The sequence below is a fragment of the Hydra vulgaris genome, chromosome 08 (genome assembly GCF_038396675.1).
Source record: "Hydra vulgaris chromosome 08, alternate assembly HydraT2T_AEP".
Lineage (NCBI taxonomy): Eukaryota > Metazoa > Cnidaria > Hydrozoa > Anthoathecata > Hydridae > Hydra > Hydra vulgaris.
Window position 1 is genome coordinate 47,133,404 of NC_088927.1, and position 27,958 is coordinate 47,161,361.

A 27,958-nucleotide genomic window follows, 5' to 3' on the forward strand; every position below is an offset into this window, starting at 1 on the left:
AACCGAACGCTTATCTGTCGAAAATCTGTCATGATACAAATTGGTACCAAGTCATGCGTCAGAAAGTTACTAGCCTGTTACAGAAACTGCGTTTTGTTGCAACTACAACCGACTGTTGGTCAGCTCATTATCGGTCTTATATTGGTGTCACAGTACACTAGATTGAAGAGTCAACTTTAAAGAGAGGATCAGCAGTATTGGTATGTCGACGCTTGAAAAGATGTCATACCTATAACGTATTAGCAGCTGTCCTCGAACAAATCCACTCAGAAATTGACATTTATGATAAAACCACAAAAACTACTACTGATAATGGTTCAAACTTTTGTAAAGCATTTAACCTGTATTTACAAGTCAGTAGCCTTCATGCAGCACATGTTTCAGAAGAACTAAAAAATGTAGATGAAGAGCAAGAAATTGAGTTTGTGTGCGTTGTGACATACTTACAAAACCTAATTCAATATCAGATCTTGAATATCACCTGCTCTCTCATCAGCGTTATGCATGCCACTCTATAAATTTAATAGTTATTTATGATGTTGCAACTGCTATGATGTAGTCTTCAAAAAGATTAGTCAATCGACGTTTGCAAAATGTCAGGCGTTATGGAAAAAGTAGTCACGAAGTAATAAATCTGCAGAAGTTATTATTAAATCATTTGGACTACACTTTGTTGTTCCTAATCAGAGAGATGAAATTCAATGTACATGTCTATGGAACGCATTGACAGGCTGATAACTGAAAAAGGAATTGATGCGATGAACGGCGTTTGTGACAACCTTGATTTACCCAACCGCTTTATTAACACTTTGTAAATATGAATCTATATATATAAAAAAAATAATGTTTATTTGCAACCTGCTGAAATAATTCTTTAACAAAACAACCTTTCGAAAAAAAGGCATACTATTAAAATCTAAAACAACAAGAGAGACAACTAGCAGGAGTGTTGTGAAATGTTGATATGTGAAAAATATAACTTTATGAATATGAACCAGTGTTGCCAATGTAAAATTCATTGGTAAATTTTTTACCTGTAAATTTACCAGTAAACTTTGACATTTTTATAATGAATACTCACCATGATATTTTATTTTAATAAATATTATATATATAGATATATATAGATATATATGTATATAACGTTTTGGAACCAACCGCTCAGATTTACATTTAGACGAGCTGAAGTAGCATTTATTGCAGAGTATGTCTCTGTTGTGAAGCCTCTTGCTCAAGTTTTAGATATCTTGCAGTGTGAAACTAAGGTCTACATGGCATACCTGCTGCCAACTATAATGACTTTGAATGAAAAATAAAGTTCCTTCTTTTCAGCAGCTCAATTCAGTGCTGCAAGCCAAAGGTGGATAAAATTGATGTTGCCATAGATAGTAGTTTCAGTCAGTACATTATGAACGTTGAGTTAATAGCAGCAGCAACTGTCCATCCAAAATTCTGATCTGGAATTCTTAGAGAACAAGATTCGACAGCAGCAACAGGTGGCTAAAAGTAGTGACATTGCTCGTGCAAATTCAGCAGATGGAGCAGCCATATCTGAAATTGAAGACGATTTCTTTCAATTTAAGTCATCTTATGACACTGGTACTGCTACAACTAATATTGCTTCAACATACATTAGTAGCATCAGTTCATCACTCGATGATCTCCATGGCTCTCCACTGTTAAAAAATGTCTTTCTTGAACTGAACACTGCTTTGCCAGCAAGTGCAGCCTGCGAACGTTTATTTAGTGAAGCAGGACAAGCGCTCATGCCAAACCGCACTAGATTGACAGATGAACATTTTGAACAGCAACTGCTATTGCGCGTCAATGGAAAATTGTAGTAGACCTGCCAACCTATTGGATTAAGCCTATTAATGTTGATGTATATATTTGTTTTATTCCAAGAAAAAAAGATTTATAGATAAACTTTTTATTTACTAGGTATTTTATAAACTAAGTATTTTTGTTCAGCAAGACTTTTTACTTTCACTCCGTTACTTTTACAGTTAGTACTTGTACTTTTTACTTAAGTATTTTTAAAATGTAACAAACCCAACCCTGCAAATTGAATAAAGAATGGTTTTGTCCATTGGCCGAATCCAAATGTGAAATTTGCAATAAAAAATTAAAATATAACACAACAGTTGATATAAATAATTGATATAACAGTTGAAATAAATAAAAAATTAAAATATAACACAACAGTTTAAACTAAAATGTGATGAAACTACAGGTATTATAACATATTATATATAAATGATTATAACGTATCTATATTCATAAGAGTAGTATTAAAGACCATTTAGTCTTCATCGAATCTTATCTAAAGTATTTAATGTATTCTTTTTGTTAGGGATTGGTATAATAACATCAAGTAAAGTAAAAACATAGATAAACTGGATTGCTGGCGTTAAAATAACTCCAAAGTAAGTTGATATTTTCGTTTTACCACTGTTTGTACAGCAAATTTTGCTGCATTATTTAAAATAAAAATGGCTGGGACAATAGAACAAAACGAAAATTTAAAGCTTTAGTTAAAAAAGCAAAAATAGACTAGTTAATGTAGCCTTTGATAATATAGGAGCTAAAGTATACAACAAAGTTATTTTTAAATATATCAACTTGTTTTGTCATGTGCATATAATGCTCAACCAGAGAGAGAAGCTAGTTAATGAAGATCTCTAAAGAACAAATAATTTTTTTTTTTAAATGCATTGTTAATGTCGAGCTGTTCAACTGTTATGGAGCTTAAACTAAAATAAATAAATAAAACACATTCTGGTTATAAAATGGATATGTCATTATATAAACATTATGAAAGTAACATAGAGTGTAAATTATGACTTTTGAAAATTAACTTTTATTACTCTGCCATCATACATAATTGTCTTGGATATGTCGATAACTCAAGTCATGACAACTTTCTGCTGATAATTTTTTTACACATAATATAATCTAAATCATCAAGTTGCATAGATGACAAAGTTAAACAAATTTCTTATTTCATAAAAAGTTAGTATTCAAAAAACAGTTAGTATATTTAAAAAAATGAAAAAGTTATTAAAAGTTGCTAACAGCATGCTCAAATTAGAGCTTAGATATCTTATAAACAGACTTCAGAACAGCAAAAAAATTATAAAAAAGAAAAGTAAAAGTTGGAAAAAAGCTGTTTAACAAACAGCTTTTTCTCTAATTTTCTTCTTTTTTTTAATATTTCAATATATCCTTTGAGTATTAAATCACGTTTATATTGACTAGTCTAGATCCGTTTGTCTACTAACTCTAAACACTCAGTTGTATTCATGTCTGATTGTTCAGATCTCAATTAAGATTTTGTTTATTACATTCTTTTAGCCATGATTGCATTATTTTTTGTTAATTTATGATTTGAGTATTTCATTAATTTAATTTATTTGTGATTTGATTGTATTATTAGTGAGCTTTTTTTTTTGATTAAATTTATTTTCATTTCCCAGGTTAATGGCAAATAAATTAAAAACAAAGTTTAACTTGACCAGATCTAAAATAAAACAAACAAAAGAGAATGGATTTCAAATATTTACAAGGTGTTATTGGTATGTATATTATATTTCTTTGCGCTGCTCCCACCAATATATATATATATATATATATATATATATATATATATATATATATATATATATATATATACATATATATATATATATATATATATATATATGTATATATATATATATATATATATATATATATATATATATACATATATATATATATATATATTATATACATGTATATATATTATATATACATGTATATATATATATATATATATACACATATTATCAAGGATCAGTGAGGAGTTTTTTCCTCACTATGGATCACTTAATGTTCTCATTAGCTTGAACAAATTGAAGTCTAATAATACTTATAAAATGTACAAATGTACTTTACTTTAGTTACTTTACTTAAAAATATTTTTATTCAGATGTAGTTACCCCATGTTCTTAAATAGAAAGACACAATGCACAAAAATATAATTTAGACTGTTTGAAGTTTGCACCATATTGATTGGATCGCGGAAAACATGCATCAAATCAAAATGAGACTGATGACAGTACGCGATAAAAATACATATGAATTTGATATTGAGGATGAAGATAACAATATCATGATTTTGTCAAGATCGTTTTGAATATAGCTGTAATTTTGTAGAAGTTTTTGTTCTAAAAATGTATAAATTTATTTTTTGGTTTTATTTCCTTTCAATAATTGGTTTTCAAATTCTATAATTTAGTTACCCGCGTTAAAAAAATTGCTCAGAGCAGGTTAATTGTAATACTATAACAACAGTTAGCATATTAAGTTAAAATTAACTAATAATACTACTAATAATAATAAGTGAAAGCTGTAACAATTGAGAACAATTGTTTCTTTTCTTACTCACAACAACACATTATTTTACAAAAAATGTTTTTTCGGAATAAAAAAGTCATGGCGCAAAAAGCTGTACTTTTAAGATTTATAGACTTGTATATAAGTTGGTTGAATCAACGCTAAATCAACGATATTCGAACGTTCATTTTTGGTTTGTTTTTAACGTTGATCTAACGTTTGGTTTCAACGTTGATTCGTGTTTCCATTTGAACCAAAAATCAATCATTTTTCAAACACAAATTTCAACGGTTTTTCAACGTTAATTGTGCTTACTGGGAGTGCCACCTTATAGCAGCTCAAATGATGAACATTATTGTGATATTGATTTCATTGGCAATAAATCTTTTTAATACAATCTAGCTCAATGGGTTGTTTATGTCAAACTGACACGTTCATTGTAGTGGATTAATAACCTTGTTGAGAAAATATGGATGCCAGCTGCCTATAGCTGACATCTTTTTTGAAGATTTTTTAAAATTGTTTACGTTGTAATGTGTCATTATCTATGGCAGTTATTTATTATAAGTTATGACATTTCTTCAATGTTGTATTCCATTTTTTTTTTTGTTTTCCATTTGTATTCCATTTATTTTTTTAAAATAATATTACCGGATTACCTGTATAGTTTTATTACAATTATAGTTTATCTAATTTTACTTTTTAGGTGATGAAAAGTTGATATAATGTTAATGCAAAAAGTAAGAATAGAGACAAATTAGATTTTGGTGACAATTAGTAATTTGTAACTGGAAAAAACAAACCAATATTATAATCAGGGTTTCGAACCAGAGTTATAATCATTGTTTTGTAATAAGAGTTATAATCAGTGTTAAATCAGAGTTTGGAACCAGGGTTAGTTACAAATGGTGTTTTTACGAGGAACCAAGATGAGGCAGTAAAATTTAGACCTCAGCTCTAAGCCTATAAATCTCAGCTCTGAAGCCTTTAAAAATAACTATAATGATATTGTATATATATTTGTTTTTTAGTAAAACAATTCTTTATAATAATTTTTAATTTCTGATGTTAGTTGCAACTTATCTACAATAGAGTAAAACTGTCTGCATTTCCACATCCACCTATAAAATGGAGTATAACATTTCAACTTAACAATTCATAGTACAGAAAAAGTGTTGATGTGTACAACAAGATATTAAGTTATTCAGTTGTGTCAGTCTTTATATCTTTGAATACTGTTGATAATTATAACAAACATAAAATATATACAATTTTTCGCAGATGCAGCCTGGTTTCTTAAAAGGTTTTGTTAAATATTAATTAAGTAATGTATCTGTACCGATATTCACTTTGCAGCCAATCCGTTTTGTTTCAAGACCAAGAAGTTTGAATTCTAAGATTCCTATATTCAAATCGAGTGTGGCTATTAAACCAAAACAGAATAAAATGGAACTATCAATTAGAATCTCTAAATTTCCTAATACTATTATTTTACATTTTACTTTCACCTTTAGATGAAATTTTATGACTTATGAACGTATTTAGTATTGTAATTCTTGCACCAAACATCGCAAGGACGTAAGTTTTTTTAAATCAAATTTTAAAGATATTTTTATTGAAACTTTCTTTAAAAATGACTTGCGACATGATGTAATTATATAACTGTTTAGATTGTAGCTAAAGCACATGTGCATTTACAACATCTTTGTCTGTTAACTAGAAAACTTTCTTCCAGGATTTTATTATTAAAGCAGAGATCACCTATATCAAAAGACAATGTTGTGGATCAATCAAGTAATACTTATTTTTTCAACTTGAGTTGGTGTTTGTTTATATGTTTAATATCATTTAAAAATAAATATTTATTTAAAATACTTTTTGCATACATGTAATGTAATGATTTTTTATATAGTAGTCAAACCATAGTCAATAGAAATAAACTCTGGTCTGGAAAAGCTATTGTTTTATGTGCGAAAGAATTAGTCATGTGATCAAATCTAGTGTAAAACAAACTCTTAAAATGTCGTTTTTAGAAGAGTTTTTTAAATTTGATCAAAACTAATGAATAAGTCAAATAAAAAAACATTTTAAAAAGTTACTTTTATCTTGGAATACTCACTGTTGATAATCTTACATGCTATTTTTAATATATTTTAGATAGCCGGTGTTGAAGACTTTAAGTGCGAAATTTGAGAATTCAAAATGTAGATTCAGAATATAAAACAAAAGAAGGCTTAGCACGACATTTTAAAAACCATTGTAGAAACTAAAGCCATTGTTTCAACAAATACGTGTTGTCCTGAAGAAGTTCAGAAATAAGAGGTTTTGAAATAAAAATTTAAGAAAATATTTTGATTTTGATGAAATAAGAACAATGTCGCTAAAATTTAAATCATCTAGAAATGCTAAAAAAACTATTCCAACTTCTATAGCAGTGATCGACCGAAACAGAAAAAAGGCCGAAACTGAAATTTCGGCAAATATTTTACCGGAATTTCGGCTAGTCAAAACTTATTTTATTAGAAAAATTTATTCAAAAATGCTATTTTACATTTTTTTTTTGTACTCGTGTTATGATAAATTAACTACGCGTGTATCCCAAACTAAAATTTAATACATAAGTCGGCGATAAAAGTTAATAACGAAATTTAACAACAGACAGATTTTTTTCCGCAAAACAAGATTTTTTAAAGGTATTTTGTAAAAATTCTAAAAAATAACTGTTTTTCTAAATTAGTTAAATATCGGTTTTCAGTATGTTTTTCAACTTAAATTTTGGTTTTGACCGAGTTTATAAAAATACCGAAGCCGAAATTTAGTTTTCGGTTCCAATTGAAATTTCGGCCGAAACCGATATTAAAAACAGGTTTTAATCGATCACTATTCTATAGCAATATTGTTCTATTTTCAGATACACATCTTAATCTCAAGAAAGCTGCATCAACGCTGTTTACAACAAAGCTATGCGATAAACTATTTTACTATTTTCAAAGCTCTATTTCAAAGGAAATTGAAGTTGAAGAAATTTTAACACGTGAAATGGATGAAATGAAAGGCAAAATTAACAAAAAACTACCAAAGCCAAAACAATTAAACTGTTAATATGTTACTGACACTGCCACTTAAAACATGGACTGCAAGTCTTACATTTATAACGGAATAAGCATTAAGTTTAATATGATCCTGTGCTAACTTTAGAAGAATTTTTAACCCATCTTTCATTTTGTCATTAACTATTTTTGTGATATGGTACCAAATCAACTGTTGTCCATCGTTCCAAACACTTCGTGTACTCCTACCATCTCCTGAATAAAAAAAGATTGAATCCTAATATAGCACAAAGTTATATAAGTTAGATAATGCAAGGTGCAACGATCAATGTGCTTAGATTTCTTTATACATCACCTTATTTATGTCTTTCTAAATTTTGGTTGTAGGCTAGCCCTTAATCCAACCATTAATCTAAGGAGGTTTAAAACATTGCATAGCCCTTTTCTAATCTTAGCTTAAGCTGGTCCTATCCCAAAAAAAGTCAAAAAAATTGATATTTCAAAAATTCCATATTCTTGAAAGCCAAACATTCTACATTTGAAATATATATATAGATCATTATGGCAAATTATTTTAAAAATGCATTAAAATAGCAAGTTTTTAAATAAAGTTAAAATTTTTCCTTAGCAACAGCCTTAGAAACGAGTTGTTTATATTGAAAACAGGTGTTTTCAATATAATAGTATATAAGAGTATATGGCGCAACACTTTAGTGTTGCGCCATATACTCTTGATAGTGATTTAGTTTTTGACACTGCTACCAGTTACTGTTTTGTATTTATTTTCATAAATAAGTCATGGTTTTTAAAATCAATTATGTTTGCATACGTTACTTATAGAAAAACTATAAGCCTTGTGTTTTACTTTATTTACCTCGTGTTTTTTTTTGTTATGGCAAAAAATAAATATGATACAAATCTTAGGAGAAAAGCTGGTGGTAACAGGATATTAAGAAAATTTATTTGCGGGGAAATCAATTTTTCCCAGCATCAACATTTTCATTTACAAATGGTTTGATTTCTCAATCGGAAATGACTAATTTAGCCCAAACAAAAATTTTGACATCAACATCTTCAAAAAAGTTATCACAATAACAGTAAAAATAGTAATAGCAAAATGTTAATAATTTAAATAAATTTTTTTCATTATTTACTTTTTGATACAGACATATTAATATCAGTTGTTACTTTAATTGGACATGGTCCGGCAATGTCATAAAAAATCAATTAAAATTTTAACTATTTTATCAAAAAAAGGATTATTTGTGTTTTTGAACATTTCTTGTACAAAATTTTTGTGCAATTAGAAGCAGTCTTGTTATTTTAGCTTAGAGATTTAAAAGCAAGGTTCTGGAATGTCACCTTTTAAAATTAATTATAGATGTCTTTTCATGAGAGAGATAGGAAAAAGTCATTCTGGTTTAGAAAAGTTTTGTGGTCTAATGAACTTACCCCCTCCAATAAAAATGAAAGCATTTGATAATATTGAAAATATAATTGATACCGTACATCAAAAAGTAACTGATGTGAAAATAAAAAATGCCACTAAAGAATTTCGATACAAATGATCGATAAAAATGATTTTAATTTTAATGCGGTAGCTGATGCTGTTGTTTCCTATGATGGAACTTGGAAAAAAAATGGGTCATTCCTCATTTAATGGTTTTGTCACTGTTATTGCTAGTAACTCAGGGAAATGTATAAACTATCAGGTTTTTTCAAAAATTTTGCAATGCATTTGCATCATGGGATTCAAGAAAAGATAGTGATGCAAATCTTTATAAAAATATGAAGCGTTGTCCTAAAAATTTTTTTTTGCTTGTACCACTATAGAAATAAGCATTGCATCAGCAGTAATTTCATTTAATAATGGTATTTTTGAAATATTTGACATATCTGAATATTTAAATGTTACATAAGGTATATTTGGTACTCAGTGCTGTACCAAGACAGACCAAGAAAGAAAAAGATAATGTTAAAGAAAAGTTGCTTGACTCCATAGAACAAAGAAGACAAAGCAGAAATAAAACAAAGCAGTTTCACGCAAAACAAAATTTTTTTTACTAGTATAGTAAATGAAAGTTTTATAAAGCAGAAGTGTTTTCGATTTTAGTTTTTCGTTGCTGTTTTAATTAAATTTATTTGAACGTATTTATTGTATTTTTAATTTAAAAATCAAACCTTTTTATTATTAAAACTTTTTATTAAATAACTTTATTTTGGTTAAATGTTTTTCAAATATTAGAGTTTGTCACATTTTTCTGTATTTTCAATAATGCTCTAGAGAATTTTAGCAATAATTTTCTAACCTTAACATATTTTAAAATTTTTTTAAATTAAAAACCTCAACTATTATTTTTCTCAATACATGAGTTTTATTTACGCTGCGACAAATATCTTGTGATTGGTTTGTCTGATTGCGTTGAAATTTTCAGGATTTATTTATTACAAATGTGTACATTCACCTTACCAAAATAATTCATGTTAGTAAACAGGCTTCTAAATGAAGGTCTAGGTTCTAAGCATTTTTGGGGCTATGTTTTAGGCCTTTAACCAATATTCTTAAAAAGGCTTGAGTAGTATCTATAATTATTTGATTTTGGCAGGGTGAGTGTAATCATCTAATATTAAAATGTTGTGAAAATTTCATGGTTATACCATTATTAGTTCAAAAGCTGTTTACCGCAGCACGTAGTCTATATTTAGGGTCCATGGACCAAAAATTTTTTTAAGGCTAAATATTTTAAGTCTGAATGTTATAAACGTGATTTTAAACTTTAATTAAAAATGATGACAATTAAAATACAAAGATAAACTCTGCGTGCAAAAAGAAAAGGGAGATGAGCCAAAAAATTTGAAAAGTCGAAAGTGGGTTACACACGAAATTAGAATAATAATATTATTCGAAATATCAAGACAAAAATAAATGAGTCGGTTCTAAATAATAAAAAATAGATTACTTAGTTTTGTTAAATTTAAAAAAGAAAAAGGTGTTTTGTGTACTCATCCCCTTTTTCTCCAAAGAGTTGCATGTCGCAAACGCAACGTTCCAAACCCAATAGAGACGAAATTACTCATTGTTTTTTTCCGTGGTCGTGCGCGCACATTTGTGCCGTGACAGTAGGTTGTAATCTGTAAAAATTTGAAGTCATCCAGTTTAGTAGTGATGCGAATGCGGTGTGTTGTGTCTGCTTATAAAGTAGGAATGTTAAGCAAAAGGCGTATATTACTTGTCAGTAAAGCAAGATCAAAAAGTAATAATGAAAGTAAGTACAACCAATTTTTGTTTTTTTGATACTGTGATGTGTTTCATATTCTCATTAATTGTATTCTCAGATGTAACTGAATTAATTAACTGAACTTGCAATTTTAGAAGACATGTTCCTAATTTATGTATTTGTTGGTCTTTCTTTTTTGATTCTAATTCTTATTTTGATAAATGTGTTTGGTTGTAATTACATTTGAACAAATATTTTTTTATCACTTATATTTAGTTTTTACAATGATTTTTCTAATATCTATGTATTGCAGTCAAGACAATAGTAGCATAACAGAAGATCAAAGAAATGTAGCTGATGATTAGATGTACCGATGTCATTGCATTGAATTAAAATGTATATGCAATGACATTGCAAATGGTGGAACTGTTTAACGGTGAAAAGGAAAAGAAGAGTAAAGAAAAAACGAAGGAAATTATTTTGAAGAATAAAAAAGCTTAAGTTAAAATAAAGTAAAGTAAGAAAAATTCGAAAAGTATAAATAATTGTAACAATTAAAAAAATAAATAAAACAAGAAAATGAATAAAACGAACAAACAACAAAACAAAAATAAAGTGAATTAAAAGCAAAGTACCAAGTTAAAAGAGAAAAAAAGTTCAAAATAATTATATAAAGAACTAGTTAACACATAAAAACAAATTGCTATCCATTTTTCTACACCTTTCATTTTCCGCCTAAAACAAGAAAAAAAGATGTCATTATTATTTTATTTTACTTAATAGAAGTTTTAGTGCATACCTTTTCGTTATGTAGTTTTTGTTTTAATTTTTTTGTTTTAATTTTTCTGTTTTGCCTTTTTGTTTGCGTAATGTCTGCTATTATTTGTGATGTTACTGCTTAGTGTTTTAGTTGTTCGCTGTTGTTATTAAATAAGTACTTTCTTCTTTTTTTGTCTTATTATTAAATTTAAATAAGCTTTTAAGCTAAAATAAATTAAACAATAAGACAAAAAAAAAAAAAAAAAAAAGAAAAAAAAAGAAAAACAAGAAAACACTTATTTAATAACAACAGCAAACAACAATTAGCAACAACAGCACAAATAATAAAAAACTTTACGCTAGTTATTATATTTTTAATTAAATTAGTTTACGCATGGTTTGTATCATATGATACCATTATTAAAAATGATATAATTGTCAAATAGGGTAGATTAGTGTAATATGGTAATATGAGCATACTTAAAGAATTCTTAGATGTGAGCAGTGAAGTTAAAGTTACTTTGTATTTTTTGAATTAATTTTTAGTGGTGATAACAGAAATCGTTAGCTAGAAATCCTTTACATTTTTGTTTGAAAAACAATGCATAGAAACATTTAGTTTTGACTTTATTTAAAAATGCCATTTTTGTGTAATATGAACAAGCTTAAATTACCCAGTGTTTTTCATTAAAATTACATAGTTTAAAGTCCTAATATCGCAGTGGTTTTAATTGATTTTTTAATAAAAACAAAACATTGTAAAAAATTTTAATTTTTCGACAATACTAAATATTTTTCTGTAATTTTAAAATTAAAAAGCTTGAATTATTTTTGTTCAAATGTTTGAGTTGATAAAATTGATATAATAACAAACAAATTTTTTTTTCTTTTGTGGAAAACGAAATAGTATTGTTTCAATAAAAAATGGCCAAAAATTTGATCTTTTAATGATAAGTTTTTCAATAATAGTCATTATATTCCGAGAATTAAGTCTAATTGTTTTGATTGGTTTTTTTTCACTTAATTAATGTTATTTTTTTTGAGCTGATTTTAAAGTGCTCATATTACTAAGTGGTCTGGGTAATATGAGCACTTTTGCTACTTTTTTAAAACCTCTGTGTTCTTAAGAAAAAATTTTAGGTGCCCAAATATCTAAGTGAACAATGAGTAGGATTCTCAAAAATTGATTATTCGCAAAAATTTTGGATCCAGCATAATTATTTATGAAAATATTCCAATTTTTGCTTAAGGTGCTCATATTACCCTAACCTACCCTATACTTTATTTAAAAAAGAATGTATTTTTTAACTTTTTATTTTGTTTTTAAAGTTACTAAAGTTTAATTATTTTAATGTTTTACTTTAAGAAATATCTTCTGTTTTAAGGGTGATGTAATGAAATTCTGTCTTGGCAAGCTGGTAATTTTATAGAAGCTAAAGATGACCCTATTTTAAATATAAGTACGCTGTTTTTTTAAAATGGTTTTCAATAATTTTATATCAGATATTCAATTTAGGTGAATCTATTTATTTAGTACAGTGTCATTGTTTGTTGGCCATATCCAGGTTAGATTTTATAAAGTTCGATTTATTTTAGGTCTTAAAAAAGTTAGATTTCCTTTTTTTTTACATTCTAATTCAACAAATTTTTTGTACAAAGTGTTTAGAATTGAATGACAATATTTTGTTTGTTATTTTATTTTTAGTGCAACTGTTTATCGCATATTGTAGGATATAATTTCTCATTTATCTTCATCTTTAAAACCGATTTGACAAAAAAATTAATACTTTCTATAATATGATTGTATAATTCTATTTTATGAGATATTATATTAGTTTGATTGCTTTGAGTTGTTTTTAGTTTTCAATTTGATTACCTATATGTTTATGTTATTTATTCAAGCCAATAACGTTTAAGCAATCCCAGCAATAATAGCTGCTGCAACCCTTTTATTTGTAAGTGGTAAATAAATAATTAGTAAGTTTTATAATTAAGTATGAAACTAAAATATCATTCACTTATTTTAATTTTTAATTCTATTATTTTAACGTTTATCTTATGAAGCGTTTGAACACTATTGAGATAATAATAAGGGCCCACATCCTTTAATGTACTTAGGGTGTGGGCCCAGAATAGGGAAAAAAATTTCCCCTCATTTCATTTAAGGGAAAGAGATCACCTTTATCAAAAGTTAAGAGGGAGGAGTTACAGTGGCTAAAGGAAAATATATAACTACATCTAGAAAAAAAAAATGTAGTTGAATGTTTTTAGTTAAATGAATATTTTTATTGATTTTTTTTGATTAATTTTGTTTGTAAATGAAAAAATTTGTAAAAAAATACCAATTTTGTTGAAAAAATATACCTTCTCTTTTTACACTAAACACCATCAAAATTTTAGTCAGCAGGCGAAGTAAAATATTAAAATTTCAATATTTTGTATGTTCGGGTCATTTGCTGCTGTGAAAGTGGTTATGATTATCCATGACAAAATAACATTAGCTAAGATTTTATGAATGAAGTTAATAAATTTCTAATAATCATTGAGTTAGGGGGTATCTAATCTGTAATATATCTAATCTATAATATAAGTAGTTACAATAAATTCGTAAAAAAACTTGAAAAACAATTTATCACTGTGCATCTTTATTATCAATGTATCCTTATCTGTTCATGAAAACAATTATGTTTCAAATTAAGAGGATTGTATTTTTTAAATATAGACATCTTATACTCTACTTTGACAATAATTTTATTGTTTGCTTTGATAATTCTACCTTCATAATGGTAAAGTTCTTTTTCATGTTTAACTGCTATTATGTGTTACAAGCATTTTAAACTTAGTAGTTTTTTCATTTCTTTATTTCTATTTTGGTGCTCTACCAATTATTAAAATATCGTTACAACTTCATTCAACTGTTAAAATATGGTTTTAACAGTAGACAAAGATTGTTAAAATATGGTTTTAATTTTGTAAACTTTAATTTTCAAAAATTTACTATGTTGATCATTAGCTGATATTTAAAAAAGAAATTTTTGGTCAAATTACTAAATTTGTTTACACCGATAAGTATTATGTTTTTGCTCTTTTGTGAAATAGCTAATTGTCTTTGCAATAAATGTGTTCTCTTCCAGATTTTAACTAATTTTAAAAATGGTCTAAAAAAAACATTAGCAACAGGTAAATTTGTCTATAGTGGGTTTTAACTTTTTTCATTATATAATTTTTTTTCATTTTAGATATCTTGCAATGCTTTTTCGGAATATTGCAAAACAAATAGAGGACCCAAATGTGGCACATAAAGTGCGAGCCCAAATTTAGGGCTAAAGCACCCCTACCCCCCACCTTTTTATTTTTATTTTCTAAAAGGGAGTGTGGATCCTGTAAAAAGTAAAATAGAAGGAGAAGGAGCGGTGATAAAATAATAAGCTACATTTATAATTCGTATTTTGCATGTTAATTTACCAATTGTTTACTGATGACGCAGATTTTTTACATATATTTTGTTTTGTTATGTTATATAAATTTAGTATATTATAATATAGTAAATGTATATAATGAAACTTTTGATGATTTTAGTTTAAAAGCTATAATTTTTTATAATTTAAATTAGTATTGTTGTAAAAACTTTATCGAAAAGCTATATATTTTGTTCCGTTTTCTTAACAACTAATGCTTTTTTTTAGTTGTTAAAAAGTTTTTTATTTTGTTTCTTTTTCTAAAAAAGTAGGTTTAGCTAACTGTAAATAAATATATAAATTCTTATGATTTAATTTTTAATAATTATTTCAAAGAATTTTATTATTGTAGTAAAGGTGTAATAAATATAGAAAGGGAAGAATGGTATGGAACAGACCTACCAAGACCAGTATTTTACGGATTTGACCAGCTAGTTTACTAATATTGGTGTTGATTTGTTTATTATATTAAGGTGTCAATCCAATAACAAGTTCTTAACTATATGAGTGACACCTAAACTATTTTTATTTAAATAATAAAAAGTTCGTAACTTTTAAATTATTGGTTAAATGAATAGATAGATATAATCTATTTATTTAATTCTGACGGCTGTCTATAGTTAAGGATCAGATGCCTCCCAGTTGACCTTTAGTTGGGCCCAGCGCATAGATTAAGATATTAACCAAAGGATGGTCTCAGATTTTGGTCCACTATGAATGACGTGTCTTCCTTGGCTGCTTCTATATAATACACATACTCTTTGCGGGGATTGAAAACACATAAATACGGAGTTATAAAATATTCAGTTGAGTTTTTCAGTTGCAAAAGAAGTTCGTTAAAGTAAAAAGCAATATAGCAATGGATAACGAATATATGGACGATGGCTTCGATCAACTAATTAAAGAGATTAACGAATCTCAGTTAGTTAATAACATTTGTTTTATAATTATATTTCAAAAAATTCTGGGGAAGATGAGTGTTTATACAATTTAATTACTGATTATATTAAATTTTCCTGATAAATTCTTAAAATCTAATTTCGAGTAGGAAATTATAGTTTTGAGCAATATTCGGTGAATTGAAAGTATCCTTTTTATGTCATAAATAATATTTTTAATAAAAAACTTGAATTCAAAAAGTGTTAAATATTGACATTGTTACAATGTTAGTAAATAAAATGATTGTATATATATGCTGAATGTTAGTTTAACTTCTAAGTTAATTTTTTTGTATCTCTTTATGTTTTATATTTATTTTAGTTTTTAATTAAAGAATGTTCAATATATAAAAGTTTAGGATTTTGAAATATAAATTTTTTTCTTTATGACCATTATAAAGTAAACTTTTTAATAGTCATAAAGAGTTAATTCACAAGATTTATTTGGAGAATTCCGATAACCTAATTTTTGATTCCAACTGTTTAATTTCCGAATCTATTTCCAATTTTGAGCTGTCATTAGGTTCTTCAAGTGATGAAGTTTCTACCAGCAGTGGTTCTGGAAATAAAAATCCAAGTGAATTTGAGTTGCAAATTAAGTTACGGGATTGTGCAATTAAAAACAATATACCTTTTAAACAATGGACAAACTGCTATTGATTTTAAAACCTTACCATCCTAAATTGCTAAAGCGTTTCTCCTTTATTCAGGGTCTATTGCTTTGTGCGATATTCTCAGCCAACCAGTTTATGAGCATTCTCTTATTTTATATAGTTCCTTACTTTTATGGCGTAGATCTCAATAACACGAAATTATTAATTTTTATGGTGAGCTGATAAATTTGTTCCAAAGATTATTGTTACAAATATTTTTATAACCATTACCTTGCATGGAACTTCATTTAAGACATATAATGTGCATTGCCTTACACATCTCCACAACGACTGTTTGCCATATGAATCCCTTGGCAATTTTTGTGCTTTTTCCTTTGAAAATGCTTTAAGGCTTTTAAAGAGAAGAATTCGAAGTGGGTATTTGTCTCTTCAGCAAATTGCTTCCAGACTTGCTGATTACAAAGCTGAACATTCACAAAAAATGCACAATGATGGAGTTTTTCTTCGACGTTGTGGTCGATAGTTACCAAATCATGGTTATTTTTTCTATATAAAGTCTGTCATTACAAAAATAAGAGGTTTTCAAGTGGTTTGCGTGACAGCTCGGTAATGATTGAACACAAATGTTATCAAATTGTTAACATCTTAGTAGAAGTTTTAAGAAACCAATTACTCTTAGCCAGACGTTTAACAGTGCAAACAGATTTTTATGACTAGCCACTCGCAAGTTCAACTCTATTTTCAAAATTAGTTGTCTCAGTGACACCTTGCATACAGTTCTATTCTCATTAATGTTATTAAATGTTGTTGCCTCCCACATTCTTCCTCCTATATTGTTCTCCCATTATCAGAGATTTGAATTTCTATTTTAGATTTCTATACTTCTTAAAAATATGAATTGAAAACTAAATTTATATTCTAATACTAACGTTTTTAATATATATAACATATACACAACATATTTATTACTATTTTTTGGTGTATATTGGTTACAAATAGTGTATATTGCTTTTATTGGTGTATATTGCAGTTTGGTGTATATTGCTTACAATTAATTTAATTAATATTATGTGAAATTGTTAACTGCAAACTCGCTATTTCTTTATTGTAACGTTTAAATTTACAGAAAAGGCCGCTTTAGATCATATAAATAGAGTTACATTCGCTTAATTATATGCTACTCAATCTCTTGTCTATATATTAGAGTTAAACATTTCAATTGTAATGTCTAACTCTGATATATAGACAAGAAATTGAACTGGCGTTTCTTGTGCTCTCTACTAAAATTTATTCTCGTGTTACTTGTCATTCAATTAAGTCTCATCATTTTTCTGTGACAGTTCCTAAGTGCTCCAAAAACTCTCATTCCTCTAGTTTTTTTCCTCGAACATCAGTTTTTCTAATTTACTTCCTTCATCTTGCTTTCCTGATTTATATAATTTGCAATCCTTGTTGTTCTGTCGATCGTTGTCTTGCTCTACAATGTTTATCTTTTCTTTTCCAGTAACTGCCAACTTTAATAAGTGGTTGCTGGCAGCCATGCTGGAAGAAAAAAAAAAAGAAAAAAAAAAAAGAAAAAAAAAAGAAAAAAAAGAGTAATATATAAAAAAGAGAATGTCTATTTTAAACTTTTTTTTTTAGTATTTAAAATTTTTATTCGTTAAAGATGTCTTACGTGGTAGTTGTTTTTATTAATGACAATTAAGTAGCAACAGTGTCCAGCAAGTGGTTTAAAGCTTCTGGGTGTGTTTTGTGGCCCAATTGTGGATTAAGGAAAAAACTACAAAAAAAATGTTGCTAAACCACAAGGAACCAGAAGCTGATAGAATTTCCTATGAAGTACGAGTGTTGTCTGGCAACGTATGCATGTTTTTTACTCTCAATGTTATAGTAAAAATTCCACTCTATCAAAAGGAATGTTTTGTGAATATATGTGAGTCTTATTTGTTTTCTTTGATATTTTTTCTAGTATATCTCAAATCAGCTTAAGAAACGGAGCGACTGGCTGAGGAGAGTTTGGCTAAGTTTGGCTGAAGATGGCAGTCGAGTAGTATATGCCCCTAGCAGATTTAATAGTCAAAATTTTTTAACCACCAGCTAAAATCAAAAAAATTATATCAAATTCACATACTACTCCCTCACCCTATCTTAACCTGTTACGCCATCACAAGCTTCTCGTCCACCATTAATTCGAACTTCAACGTCACTTCCTAGTAAGCTGGTTGCTTTGTTTTATTAAAATATATAGGTTTAGTTTGTTGTTTATTATCACTTAATAATTTAGATTTCCTCTATCCTTTCAAATATGCATTTTTATCCTATACATCCTATATCCTCTAAAATATGCATTTTTTTAGCTACTTCCGACTGAAAAACTACTTTACTTCTTAATTACTCTTCATTTCCAGATAATTCAACACCAGTTTCTGAACTTTCGCTTTCAAAATCCATTCAAAGTCAAACATCACTTCATTGTGAGTTTAAAAGTTGTTTTGGTTGCCGATTAAAAGTTTTATTTTATTATGACATGTTTTGATAAATGTTTAAAAAATTTAACTTATCTTAATTTATTCAGTGTTATTTACAAATATTTTTAAAATTTTTCCTGCATTTACAGGTGGAAAAATAATTTTATAATTTTCTCTGCAGCTAAAGTTTGGCATTTATGTTATCAGGAAAAACTTATACTTTTTTTTTTTGGGCAATCTTCCTTGTGAACATCATTGTACCCACGTTGCTGCATGGTTTAAAAAATTGTTTCGAGGAATCCAGCAAATGCACGTAGAACAAGAAGCTATAAATCGACGTTTTTATCTACAGTCACAAATGTCAAATTGAAAATCAACATGTAGATAGCAATTTTTTGAATTGTCTTCCTCTGGACAGTAATCTTGATTTTGATCGGCTTGGCATGGAAATAGATGCCGACGAAGGAAAAGGTAAGTAAACTTTTATGATGGTAAGTAAACTTTTGACTTAAAACTCTGGTAAATAAAGTTTTATGATGTTTTGTTTAGTCTTTCTATAGAATTTTTTTTATAGGTATACCTCTCATTTTGTGAAAAAATGTGTTTATGTAACCATAACAATATAAATTAGTGGTAAAAATTTACTTGTTGTTTTATATAAGTTATTAGCGAAAAAGGTCTGACACAAAGGTAAAAAAGACCATAATTAATATATTGAGAAAGACAATGTTCTTGGATGTTATTCAAGGGATGGTAAACGTGGAAAAAAAGTTTTGTTTTAGCAAATGAAATTTTGTTTCAATAATACAAGGTAACAAATATTTAATAATTAATTATTAAAAATTCATATTTATTAGTATGTATATATAATGTATATAATGATATTTATTAGTATATATGTAATGTAATGATATTTATTATGTATATATGTATACAATATCATGTATATAAAATTAATGATATTTATTATTATGTATATATAATATATATATTATCATGTATTTAAATCAATAATGTATATAATATAGGTATATATGTATATAAGAATATAATGTTAGATCGCGCATACACATATCAGTGGGGGATTATGAACTTTTTGGGCTCTGAGGCAATTTTAATGCAGGTTTTCTACTTTCTAATAGTAGTTAGCGTTACTTTTAGTCTGAGAAAAAAATTTTTAATGAATTGGTTTTCTGTTAGTGTAGACCCCCTTATTCCAGCATGGGCACATACGCGTACATTCATTTGTGCATGCGTGTGCTTAAGAAAAAAAAAATTGTGATGAACTTTGATTATGATAAGTGTATAAATTTTTCGATCTGTTAAATTTAGATATTTCAAAAGTTCATAAAGGCGTATTGATTGTCAAAATAAGTTCTGTAATTAATACGACAAAAAAAAAAAAAAAAAAAAAACGTATTAAATACAAATAAGTTTGCTAAGAAGTTACGTATAAAATACGAAAAAAAAAAAAAGAAGAAGCAAAAATCAACTATTATTAGGTTAAAAAAATACTTATTAATACTAAAAAAAGATATATATTTATTACATCCTACCAGCAATAAAAAGTACCGTAATTAATACGAAAAAAAATAATACGAATACATACGTATTAAACACGTAAAATTTAGTTTATAACTTCTGGTTGAAATTTTTATATCGTTCAGAATTACTTAGGACTAAGAGAAATAGAAGATGAAAATATTGACACACTGGGCAACGCAAATCGTAAAGCGTGGTGACAAAAACAAAAAAAAAATACATTGAAAATAAAAATGAAATAAGTCACCAAAAACTTATTAAGAAAGTCGTTCAGTAGCAACTTATGTCGTTAAAAAACATTCACGAATTTAAAAAAAAATATTACAAGATTATGTTTTTCATTTGAATTTGTAAATAGTAAATAAAAATGAGATTTAAAATGAGATTTAAAATATCTCCGGCAAAATATGCAATATCAAGATATTTTATATTGGAAATATATAATATCTTGAATTGATAAATGACATCAAATATGGTATCAAAAGATGTGGGTGCCCTTCATGTTAACTTATTAAATTGTTTGAATATTTAATATTACTTATATAAAAATGATTGGTTTAAAAATTAATTCAATTACATAAATAAATCGTTTAAGTGAAATTTTGCAACTTAAAAAGAAATGTTATTAAAGGAAAATATAGGAACACTCTACTTGCAAAAAGTGGTACCGCAAGAATTATTTGACAGGAGGGTAGTGGTAGCGAAAGAATTATTAGGCGTGTCTGGAAAGAAAAACGAGTTATGTCGTTATCGCATCTTTTCACCAGTTTTTTATAATAGTATTTAAGATATAGAATTTAATGGCATGGCAATAAATCCCCCTTTTTTTCTCCATTGTGTTTCATAACAACATACATATATACAATATAAAAATAAATACAATGTATTACAATTATATATGAATCGGCTAATAAAAGGGGAATAGTCAAAAACACATAGTTTCGAGAAAACTAAGTAAAACTTTGAATTTTCTTTATTTTTAAATAAAAAGATGTACTTTTTCGTATATAACTTTTTCATAACCCTAAATATCATGAATCACACTTGAAAAATGACTTGAAAAAGTTTTGATATAAAAAGTTAATATTAAAGTTGCTTGACATAACCCCTATTAGCATAATTAATAAAAAAACAAATAGATGTTTAAAAATTAATGTTATCAACTAAAAACACCATGATACCAAGGTTTACATACACTCCTATATATAGTAAACTAATATGATACTTTATAAATATATACTGACTTTGAGGAAATCTCTGTGAGTCTGAGATAAGCAATAAGAGCAACGAAAACATAGGCATCTATTTTAACTTCAACAACTTTCATTGTTGGCCACATATAAATTTCAGCATAACAGTCTTTAAACTATTAGATTGACGGGTTGCAGTTTATATGTCTGCCATATTTTCAATCTTTATTGGTACTTTTCCGGCAAGGAAAGCTTTTTTTTAAAAAAAACATAAGTTTGGGCAACCAATTTAGTGGGGGTTATAAGCATAAATATTTAGCAAAATAGTTCAAGATAGTGATACCAGCATGAAATTTGGCGAAACTGTTGGTAATAACTATACAAATTAATTTAGAAAAGGACCCCAATTGTAAATGTCATAAGTTTTGAGTTATAGAGATTTTTTTTTTAAAGAAATATACTTAAGAAACTTGATTTTATAGTGTAAAATCGGCTTAAAATAAAGACAGAAGTTATGCACGTGGTCATACTGTAAAAATTTAATAAGAAACAGAATTTAATAATTAGTTTAGGTTAGTGCAAACAGTGTTTGTAAACAAATAAATGTATCTTTCAAAATAAGTAACTTTCATGAGTATAAACCTCATACATTAGGTTTTTTGGTACTTCCGTAGCAATTATAGTTTTCCAAAGTGATTGATATGTTGTTTTTAAAATTTTAACAATTTACAAGCATTTAATGCCTACAATAAAGCTATATAAAGCTTGCTAATTTTAGATGTCTTTTACTGTTATTTTACTATATTCATTCAAAATAAGCGATACCTATAAAAATCAGTATAACAGAATTAACCCTTAAAATTTAATGTCTCAGAAAAGTTTTAAATTTGTAAAAGCTGCAGCTGATTATGAATTACCAACAACAACAAATAATGCCATTGAGTGGGATAAATTCTTCATATGTCAAGAGTTATCATCAAATAAATGCGACATCGTTCATCCTTCTAAATTCAAAAACCTAACAAGAGACACTGGATATAAGACATTACTTAGTTATCTAGAGAAGTTCAAAGAAATGGTTTTGATTTTATAGCAATATATATATTTTAGTAATACATCTTTTTTGACATTTGTTTTTGAGAGATGATAGATTAGTTGATCTTAGGTATAATCATGTTTTGCTAACATACTTTCCAAAGTATTGAACCAGACTTTCATTTTGTTACTCTTTTGCAAAATTTAGCCTTTTTTTATGCCCCTTTCTTATATTATTCAAAGAAACAATTTTTTTAATGCCCATCTTGCTTATATTATTCAAAGAAACTAGTGAGTAATATTTTGCTGAAAATTGAGATTTATTTTATATAGGTAGTTTGTCAGCTGATTTAACTTCCAGACTGCAATGCGAAGATTTGCTGCAACAGCTTTGCAACAACAATGCGGTATGTTACAAAAAATGATATACAAATTTTAATAACTATCAATACCAGAGAGCACCTAAACGAAGAAAGACATTAGACACGTCAGAAAAACTACCAATCCCTAGCCGTGATACAAGGTCAAAATTTCAGGCCAACAGCTGTCAAGAAAATTGTTTCTTGTGTGAGAAGGTGGATAACAAAAATCTAAGTCAAGTGATGACTCTTGAACTAGATAAAAAAATTTGCAGTTGTGCTGAACTTCTATTAGAGGCTAAGTAACTTGCAAAGCTGAGTGAAGTTGATTTAGTAGCTACTGAGGCTCATTATCATAAAGCGTGTCTTAGCCAGTTATATAACCGCTTGCGTTTGTCACAGAAAGCCCAACCAGTAATTAAAAGTGAAAACAACATTGTTTACGGGATTGTCCTAGGAGAGATAGTGGAATATATCTATCAGTGCTATGAAGATGAATCAACTATTCCTATGTTTCAACTTTCAGGAATATACATTGGTATAGTCCTGGTATATTTTGCAATCGTTCAAAGAGTTATGATTTAAATTCAAAATGTGAAAACAAAAGAAGACTAAAGGAAAAAATTTTAAACCTAGTACCAGAATTAGGAGAATTTAAAAAAGGTAGAGAAGTATTGCTGACATTCAAGGCAAACCTGGGAACTGCTATTTCTGATGCTTGTTATTTAACAAACGAGGAAGAGGGCTTCCCAAAAACCAAATTTTAAAGTCCTAAATCTGATAATGTTCCAATATTTTTGAATGATTGAAAGGTTTAGATAGCGAATTAATCCCAAACACATTAAAAAGCTTTGTTAGAATGGTGTTATATGGAAAGATGTTAACATTAATTCAGCACGTAATAAAGTTGCATCTACTATTTCTCAACTCATATTTTACAATTGTTTAAAAAACCAAGTTCCAACCAAACAAGAAGGAAAATATAAACGTCGTAAAAATCCACCTTTTCCATTATAAGTTGGTTTAAATATATATTCTAAAACAATAAAGAAAGGCATTGTGAATAGTTTAGCAAAGTTTGAGTTAGTGTACCTCAAACAAAAGTTGACGCCATTAAAACCGCACTTACCAATCAACTATGTAAACTCTACAATGAAAATAACATTGCGTGCCCTTCACTTATCGAAAATGTTTTTACAACTGCAGCTATCACATTGATCACAACCCATCTTCTGGTGAAGCTACCAAATTTTTTCGTGGAACATCAATATCCATATTTCAACATGCTGGAGTAGAATTAGTTGTAAAGAAGTTTGATTATAATTTATCGGGAAAAGTTACTAAAAATATTTTGGAGTTACCATCATATTACACTACAATAGAGCCTACTAAAAACCATTCTGTAGAATATCCATTAAAAACAATCAATTTCAACCAGTTCGAAAACTTTGACGCTTTCATAGAACAAGAGAAGGGTTAACAGCTGTATTTAAAGTTTTACAGAAAAAATCAGAAGGGGAAGAAACAGCGAAAATATCTTGGGCAGCTTTTCATTTGAAGACAGTAAAAGATAACCAGAAAACAAAACATCCCGTTGTTTTGTTGCCACTTATTAATGAATCTATCAACTCGAAATCTATGGTTAAACAAACTTTTAACATAGTTAAAAAAGTTTTAGCAAAAATCAACCCTAATAAGTCCACATTGTAGCCGCTGACCAGTGTATGCATTAGGTAAACAAGTTCAGTGGCACTACTTGGAACAATATGGTAAAGATAAATTATTAATGATGATGGGCGGGTTACACATAAAAATGGCCTCATTATCTTTGGTCGGAGATTGGTTAGAAGGCAGTAGTTGGTGTGATGCCATAGCTAAAGCCGCCATAACAACTTCTGGTCGAGCCGAATCTATGCTAACTGGTCGAAAAGTAAAACGCCCCAGGTATGCAGCTCAATTTTCATTAGCTGGTTTATACTCACTATTGACTGAAGCATTCGAAAAATTATCTTCAATTTCCTTTGAACTGTGGATCCAACAACAACGAATAGCATAGACCTATTTTAACAATTGATTTACTGCTATGGAGTTACAAGCAATAGTTTTGTTGCTTGTTAAGAGTTGCAGAATGGGAAATTTCAATGTGTTTGTCAGTGCCTTGGAACAAGTTATTCCTTAGATGTTTGCTTTAGATCATACGTGCTACTCTAGCTGGCTTCAATTTTTCTTTCTGACATGAAGATGCTACCTCATAGACACCCTGAGGTTTACACCGAGTTCTGCAAAGGTTTTTTTGCGTTTTAAAAGATAAGACGCCCTTTTTCGTCTACAGATCAAGCCCATGAACAAAACATTAAGATCATTAAGGGTGGTTCAATCGGCATTTTAGATAACCCAAGTGCGTTGATGAAGTGAATGGTGTGAGAACCACTACTTGTTGAGCTTCTAGAAAGATTTGAGAAGAAAAAGATGACGATGAGAAAAATCATCACGAAGATACACCTGCCTTTGAAAAAAATTATAATGAACATGTGTCAGAGTTTATTGAAGTTATAAAAGATTTCGGAAATCCGTTTTCAGTAGAAGACATTCTCATTAATTTATCAACAAAGACATTACTTGATGCAGAAGCTAGAGCATCCGTAAGAAAAGCTAACCAAATGGGCATTGAGTCATCCAGATGTTATACTCAGAATTATCTAACAATTGGAAGGGATTAAATATATAAGACAATCCCCCAAAATAACTTATGCTTGTTTAGAGAAAAAAAATCCTTGCCACTCAAAAAGGAAGGTTAAAAACAGTAATGCTCAAAGAAGAATATAAAATTTTGCATCACTTTATGTTGCATCTCAACATAGAGATGGAGATTTATATGATTTTTTTCGACATAAAAATCATGCTTATCCACCAATAATATCTGAATACGGCAAACTCCGAAAAACTAATAAATCGGATAATCTTAAATGCCTTAAAGAATATTAGGCATCTTCTTTAATTATTCCTGAAGGTATCACTGCAAAAGTCTTAAATGGAGGAGCAATTGTTCATATATTTCATCCGGTAAATTCGAAGACATTCAAGGAGTATTCAGAAATTGAACTTTGAGACAAAATAATCAATATCTCAACAGCAAAACATAAAGAAATACAAAGGATTGACATTGTGTTTGACCGTTATTTTGAATGTAGTTTAACAGCCCGACCAAGAATAGTCGTGATAATGGAGTTAAAGTGTTGTTTCTGATTCATCTCCTAATTGGAAAAATTGTTAAAAATTCTTACGATTAGATGAAAACAAAAATGAGTTGTTCAAAATGCTTGCAACAAACTTTGTACAAGTACCGACATTTGAATTACCTTTAGAAACAACGTTTGATGAAACTGTTTTATCTAATTCCAAATATTTTAACGAAAAATCTATTTCACCTTGTAACCACGAGGAAGCTGACACTCGGATTTTGCTACACGTTAAAAACGCTGTTTACAGTTAAGCACCAAGTTGTTTGTATTCAGACAGTTGACACAGATATTGTTGCAATCTCAATTTCCGTTTTTAAACGGAAATTGAGATTGCAACAATAACGAGTATCAAGCAACTTTGGATAGAGTTTGGATTTGGAAAACTGACACGTTGGCTTCCTATACATTGTTACGCTCAAAAGGTTAGGTGAAAAAGCACAAGCTGTTTCATTGAGGTTTGCATATACTGGCTGTGATACAGTGTTTTCCTTTGCAGGGCGGGGTAAAAAACTAGCTTGGAATCTCTGGAACAATGGAGATGAAAAAATTATAAGAGCATTTTGCAGGTTATAATTTATAAGGGTTATATTAATAAGGCAGGTTATATTAATAAGGTTATATTAATAAAGCAATAATAATAATAATAATAAGATAATAATAATAATAATAATAATAATAATATAATAATAATATAATAATAATAATATAATAATAATATAATAATAATATATATAATATAATAATATATAATAATATATGTATATATATATAATATAATATATATAATATATATAACATAATATAATAATATAATATAATATAATAATATAATAAAATATAATAATATAATATATATAATATAATATAATAATATATAATAATATAATAATAATATAATAATAATAATAATAAAATATATAATAATAATAATAATAATAATAATAAGATAACAATAATAATAAATATAATAAATAATAATAATAATAATAATAAATATAATAATAATTAAAAATAAAAATAATAATAAATAATAATAAAAATAATAATAATAATAATAATAATAATAAGGCAGGGCGGGGTAAAAAACTAGCTTGGAATCTCTGGAACAATGGAGATGAAAAAATTATAAGAGCATTTTGCAGGTTATAATTTATAAGGGTTATATTAATAAAGCAGGTTATATTAATAAGGCAATAATTTTAGATTTGCAAGCTGCTTAAATTTTAAAAATGTGATTTAGGGTTCATGGCAGTTTTGAAAATCCATTTTCCCTGATTTTCCTATATTTTTTCCGTGCGGTAAAAAGTATATATTTTTCCCTGTTTATGTTGAAGGATATATTACTTTCGCAACTGAACCTTGTTCCCAAAACATATAGTTACTTACAGTATGCCATTTATCTTAACATATAGCTTCTATATATTATAAATGTTATAAAGCCACGGTAGTGAGCAACTTTCAATATTAAAAAAGATTCAAAAACTGGATACTGTAAAGTAACTTCAATCAAAATAAAAAATATTCCCTGAGTTTGCCCTGATTTTAAAGATTTTCAAGAAAAATTCCTTGATTTTTCCAGGTATCCCCTAATTTTCTTAATTTTAAAAATTTTTTCATGGTTTTCCATGAGTGCTATGAACCCTGTGATTTTATAGATTGCTCTTTTTTTTATTATTTAGCTTGTTATCGCCAAATACTAGAGTTATTT